Source organism: Cupressus sempervirens, chromosome 5 (assembly GCF_028749045.1).
Source record: "Cupressus sempervirens isolate cs-2001-9-10 chromosome 5, ASM2874904v1, whole genome shotgun sequence".
NCBI lineage: Eukaryota > Viridiplantae > Streptophyta > Pinopsida > Cupressales > Cupressaceae > Cupressus > Cupressus sempervirens.
The window spans coordinates 257,329,288-257,336,476 of NC_143122.1; the positions used below are offsets into that span (position 1 = coordinate 257,329,288).

The 7,189-nt window shown below is 31.6% G+C and overlaps 1 pseudogene; it reads right to left on the bottom strand.

The window, feature by feature from the left end:
• Window positions 1–5,250: 5,250 nt before the first annotated feature.
• Window positions 5,251–6,708, bottom strand: LOC149555515 (CST complex subunit STN1-like; annotated as a pseudogene).
• Between the last annotated feature and the right edge of the window lie 481 nt (window positions 6,709–7,189).

The following is a 7,189-nucleotide window of genomic DNA, read 5'->3' on the forward strand; positions in this document are numbered from 1 at the left end:
ACACTTAATGTCATTGAATGGGTCAAAAGGTGTCATAGGGCATTCTAGGACCTCTTTTGAGCCATTAGATCACATTTTTTATGTGGTTAGAGGTCTTAGGACCCATATGCACACCTATTGTGAATGAATGGGTCGAAGAGTGTTAAAGGGTACCCTATAATCCCTATGGATCCTTTAGAACCATTATATGTATGGTTAAGGATCCTAAAGCCTTAAAAAAATGTACTAAGGATCCTCAAAAGGGGTTATACTATTATAAATTTTTTTTGAAAAATAATAATTTTTAATTTTTTTTAAAAAAATTGTTTTTGGGGGAAAAATTGGATATGGGCATCCAATTTAGGAATGAGTATCCTATTTCAGAATGGGTACTCAATATTATTGTGTACCCTATTAGGCTCAACATTTCTTTGGATGCCAACCCTCCATGGTCAACAACAAAAACATCCCAAAACTGTATTTTTGGCTTGTTGTTGTCTATTTTTGACTTCAACCATGCACTAGTAAATTTGGACTCAATTTTTGACGAATTTTGGTCAAAATTTTGGCCAAGCAGTTCATGGTAATTTTTCTCATTGAAATTTTGACCAACCTACATGTTGGTGAAAATTTTGACCAATACATTCGTCGAAATTTTTTAATTTTTGCTAGCTCTAATTTGTCATTGTTGGTTGAAATTTCCACCAATGTTTGGTCAAATTTTTTTAGAATTGATGGAAAATTTGACCAATTCTTGGTAGAAAACTATCAAGAATTGGTCAAAATTTCCACCAATGTTTGGTCAATTTTTTTTAATTGGTGGAAATTTTAACCAAGTCTTGGTAGAAAACTATCAAGAATTGCTTGAAATTTCCACCAATGTTTGGTCAAATTTTCTTTCCATGTTGTATCAAGCAATAGTTTCTTATCCAAGCCATTTAATTTGCAACCTTTTAAATCTCTATAAAGATAAAGTTGGAGCAGGAGAATTTTTCTTCTTAAAGGTCTCCTCTGACTATAAAGTGTCCATTCCATTATTTTCTCTGAACAGATAATGAAATGGACAGTTTACAGTTAGAGGACACCTTTGAGAAGAAACATTCTCCTCCTCCAACTTTATCTTTGTAGAGATTTATAAGGTTGCAAATTAAATGGCTTGGATAAGAAATAATTGCTTGATACAACATGGAAAAAATGGACATTTATGCATAAAGAGAAAAATTAGAAACATATCAAACTTCTTGCCATCTTAAATTTGATTCTATTATTCTAAGAGCATTATTGATATTACTAAAATTGACATAACATATATAATTGTTTATATAAATTTATCTCCATTATCTGAAGTAGTCCAGATATAAGGTTTATATAACTAATATTTGTTTGATCTAGATAACCTCCAATCTATTTCTTAACAACATCCCTAATTTTGAGCATGAATCTATTACGAAAGTATAATCAACTTGAGACATAGGCAAATAGGCACTAGTATGGAGACATAGATGCCAATCAAATTAGAGTCCATGAGCAAATGAATAATATAAAATTAATATATGTATATATTAGAAATTGAGAATGTTAAGAAGGGGATAGAGGTGTAGTCTTTTTTCCTATAATGAATTTTCTTAATAACTATGATCCAAACTCAAAAGTCAAGAACAACATTTCCAAAAACAAAATATAGATATCACAAATGACATTTTTGACTAGAAAAGGCAACTCCAAAGTAACTAACCTTAATATAAAGTACCAATTCTTTGTAGGGCTTCCATGATAGGCAAAGAATGATCCTTTTGTGTCCCTACAATACTTGTAGTATTCCTCCCTTTTAGAGTCATATAAAATTGCAAATTGGTAATGGGAATGTGGCATTTGCAGATTAAACTCATCCTTGAGTAGATTGAGTTACAACCTGTTAGTGAAAAACATAAATATGAGAACATTGTATGGAAGCCATACATCTTTAATAAACTCTTCCCTCAAACCCTCATAGGCATTAGATTTATCAATTGTTAGAAATTTTTCTCCAACCACTTTGAGGGAAAATAATTGATTAAATTCAAGAACATTTTTGAAAGCTCCTTCATGATTACTAGCAATATCACATCATATAAACTGAGTTATATCCAATACAAAGTCATTATTATACATTGTAAACCTTGGGATTGTCTTAGTTGATCACACGTTGCCAAATTATTTAGAATCTAAGATTTCTTTGTTCAAGAGAGAATAGGATGCTTGGTATTTTACTCTGCATGTTGGAGTGGTCATAAAACATAGTCAAAAAGTAATCAGATTTTCCCAATAAGGATTTGTTGACACATTGAAAGAGATGCAATTAGAGTACCAAAAATCAACACATGCAATGTTTGTATATTCATGCACCTCCCTGTTACACCCCTCCAATTATGGTTGTGCTTTTTCTGGGCACAAAATAATAATTCAACGGCATGATGTTGGTGCTCTACTAGAAGTAGAAGTGGTACCCATGGTGGTGGAATATGTGTTTGGATACATGGGCCACAAAGAGAGCCTACTGTTCTTGAAGTGCATCTTCATCTAATTCAAGGTTGAATAGAGCACCTTGAGTAGTAGCTACAGATGCTACCATGGTTTGCCTTGCCTTCTCACTTTGTAATTTTTTCTCTTCCATAGCTACAAGAATGGCCTTTTTTTCTTTATTTATTTCCTTATTGGTTCCATCACAACCCTTGGCATTGTGATAGTAGATGCATGGAAGGTGGTACTTGAGTTGGCTTATGGAAATATGTTTCACTTTTTCACATTCAATGCAAAAAATTGACCTGAGTTCTGGTCCTTGATAGGCATCCTTTCAAGCAGGGTCTCTAGCACTTGGAGAACAAGTCCCTATAGATGATGATCAAAATTGCCACTAATGGGGCCAAAGCCTAAATTTGATTTGGTTGTAGAACCTTCTCTATTTTCCATAAAGTAATCTACACATACAAAAAGAAATCACAAATTGATAATATGTTAAGTAAAATATGAAAACAAACTAAATTAGTTTAATTCAATATAGTTTAGTTGAAATCAGTTAATATTTAACCTAATTTAAGAACCTAAGCAGTTTCTTTAAGAAAGGATATAAATAAAATATAATAGGTTGCATAGCAAGCCAAAATTACAGAGGTTGTAGAAAACAAAGGGTCTTTTCTTTGGGGCAAACCATTTGAATTACAATGCGACTCTTCCATTCCTCTATCTACACTTTAATTTTTTCAAAGATAACTATTGAGAAAATTAGAGCAACAAAATTCTAAATTAATATTAAAAATGAAAGAATAGAAAGCTACCTCTTTATCATTTTGGTATTTGGTTATACTCATAGGGTTCTGCGAGCACTAAAAATCATGGAGAAAAACATCCATAAGTAATGAATCTCATCTCAAATATCGTGCCTTGGTAAATACTTTTAAAAGACACTATAGATTCACCAGTAAACTTACATCCATTATGGCAGCTTGAACTTTTGGATTCTGAAATGCCATGGCAACATCAAGATTTGCCATGATGTTTGAAATCACCTCTTTTGGAATGAGTCTTATTTTCTCTGCATAGAATAACCACACAAAATTAAAAAATGAAGATATTGAAATCAAGGCTTCCATGCATGATATTTTAGTGACAACATTATATTGCTGAATTGAATAACTTGCAAAAGAGGCTATGGAGTGTCTAAGGTAAACAAGACAAAACTGATAATGATAAAAATATAATTAATGAATGAGTCTTTAAAGGTTCCCCATAACACAATCATCCTATGACTCAAATATAGAGGTTATACTCATGATATTCTAAAACAAATTCAAATTCTTGATCTCAAACAATGTCTAGGTATTCTTCCTATTTCCTCAAAGGTGGTAAACACAGAGTATCAAAAGTTAATATTTTGAACTTTGAAATTGAAAGTAATCTCATTTGGAAATATCAAGATTAGACAATAACCAACAATAATAATAATCATCAGCTTCAAATGAAATGTAGAAACATTAAGAAAAGACAACCCTATTGCTGAAATGTGGACCCACTTGAGGCCAACATGCACAATTAAAGAATGTGATTAATAAAATAATGCATGTGACACCAAGAATATTTTTCAATTGTATGTTTGGAAATTATAAAGATATTGCTGCCACAATAATACTAAGTGATACATGGAAAGAGGGACATATATTATTGATGGAGTATAAACTCTTCAATCTTTTTACCTCAAAATTATCAAGCATAACTCTGAGTTCACAGAAAGCCTTACCAATGATGTAGTGACTAGATACATATCTACAATAAGAAGTGCCAAAGTGGTGCATAGGAAAGATACTCCTTGCAAAGACCTAAATGTTTCTGTGTGATATCCCAACAAGGGTTATATTATTCCTTAGACTTGGAAATTAAAGACCCATGAGACTTGAGGTGGGAAGTAGCAGATTGAAAATAGTACATTGAGGATAGACAATGGGAGAAAGTTCACCTCAATGGTATTCACCAACTTTTCAAATCAATAGGGAATCCATCAGTAGTGTATGAAACCATGCACTCCACGATAGAATGGATTGATAAAAAACATAAATAGGAAAATTATTGAAATGGCCAAGTGTATGATGCATATTCAAAATGTAGCATACTATTACTAGGCAGAAGTAGTACAAACTACTATATGCATTCTCAATTGATGTCCTAGTGAGTGTTTGTAAAATACTACTCCTAAAGAGTTTGGACAAGTCTTAAGCATACCATTGATTATTTTTGTATTTTTGGGTTTGTTTCTTTTGCAATAGTTAAACATAACATTGATGATAAACTAGATGTAAAAAGTTATAATTTCAACTTTGTTGTCTATAGTGAAAAATCAAAAGCATATTGCTTAATTGATCCAAATATTGATAAATTAGTTGTTAGTAGAGATATAATTGTTCATTAAAGAAAAGACATCTTACTTTGTAGAGTAGGCACCAAAATTTGAATTTCATGTATTTAAGGATGTTTATCACAAGGGTGACTTTTGAAATACTCTGTAAAAATATTATGATATATGAGCAAGCTTAACTTTCAAAAATATAGTGAACACAAGTTACCAATTGCCAAAATATAAATCACCTTTAGATTACCCTCATGACTTAAAAAAAGATTTTTTGTTAAAAAATATATCAAAATAGTTGCTAATAGATAGAAAAAGACCATAAAACATTCTAATGCAACATTTACCGGTCAACCAAAGATAGATACCCAAACATCAACTTCATTCCATTTGTGTCATAAAGCATTATGCTTAGGAGGAAAAGAAGCAAGTAAGTCATAGCACTGTACTGCAAGCCAAATGCAATCCATCTAGTGATAAATCTCAGCATTGGGGTCTCTCTCAACTAGAATAGATTTCATTGTTATCTGCAATCAGAAAAAATCGTAAGTGATAGAAATTTCCATTCCTAGCAATTAAAGGGTTGGCATATTTTGCATTAAAAGAATGTGCATTGACATATTTTTTTAGGGAAAATATAGTATTTACTTCTAAAAGATATCTATTTTAGCACATATGTATTATTATATGAAAACCCATTGTATAATGATATTAGGTGGGCATGGGAAATTTTTTTACTACTACAGCCTGCTTCATGAAATCCTAACTAAATAAAACATGGGTGTGTTCATTTTAGTTTTAAATGCTTCCATCTAAGACAATCAAACATATCCTTTTGAGAATTCCTTTAGACATACCAACAAAGAGCTTAAAATTTCTCTCTTTCAATTCTACTTTATTTTTTATTATCTACTACGTCATTAATATGTTAATTATTTGTTACTTCCTATAACATTGCATGAAACCAAAGATTATTTAAGATTGAAGATTTTGATGACAAGAAAGGGAAGATTTATATTTTTTATGAGAATAATTATCCTCAATTGGCTAGGTTTTGAACAAAATTTTCAAAAATGAGGTTCACCAGTCAAAAAAATCTTGAAAATCTATTCACTGGCAGTTCCTACAAAGTGTAGGTAACGTTATATAATGATTTATATAGTTTAAGTTACTGACATTGTGTTTTTCTAAAAATTGGCCTCCAACACATTACTCATTGAACCTCCAACTGAAAGCATGGGATACAATTTCACACATATTTTTTATTGCTAATCATTTTTTAGTGAGGCTAAACAAGAAATATTTTGTCAACGAACTTGAGTAGATGTTGCATGCAAGTTTATTTTAGGTATCATTAAAAGTTGACAGTGTTCTTAATCAACATATCTAATGTTAAAAATAAGGCATAATAGCCAATTAAGCTTTAAAACCCCATAAAAGTACCATACCTACAATTTCTTGTTGTAAATAGTAATCCTACCTTGCAACTTCACCAATTGACCCAATTGCACATGTTCAGATTGTTTGAGAGCCAATGCAACAAAACATTCCAATTGAGGCTTTTGAACCCTTGAATAATATACGGAAGTAAGCCGATTGAGCCAAAGAATGCATGGGACACAAGCAATGCCATCATCTACCAAAAAATTAAGAAACTTATCTTTTCTTTCCCTACTAACAACCACACCCACCATCTCTGCATTCTTAACAGGCTAGCCCTTTCTCTGAAAAGTGTCTGGGCCTCCCAACGAAGTAGGGTTTTGTAGGGAAAGGAGATCAAATTACAAAAGATTCAAATGTGAGAGACAAATAGGGTCTAAGCCTAATTCCCACATTGATCTGCCTTCACCCATCAAAATCTAGTTTACTAAGATGGATAGCCATAAAATTTCATACACTATCACTTCCAACAATGAGGTGCATTGTCTATGCTAATAGTAGCATATGTTGTATGATATTTTTTGACATTTTGAAAAAGGGTAGTTTGTACTTGAAATTCAAAAGAATCAGGTATTCATATGCAAGCTAAATTCAATAATGTGTAATCAAATACTCCATACACCTATAATGAGTTGATGCCTTTTAGCATCTCCATTTGAGTCCTTATCACAATCTGCAATGAAAAACATCACAACATGAGAAATCTGTCCATTATTGTATAATATACAATATGGTTGTCCTTCAGAAAATAATATAATACTTTGCATACAATAGCTGAAATAAACTAAAATTATTGATGAAAGCATCATGATGGTATTAATAGCACCAAACTCTCCTGTATAGGTATTAGGCTATTAGCAAAACAAATTCTAAGCTAATGAGGGAATATATTAA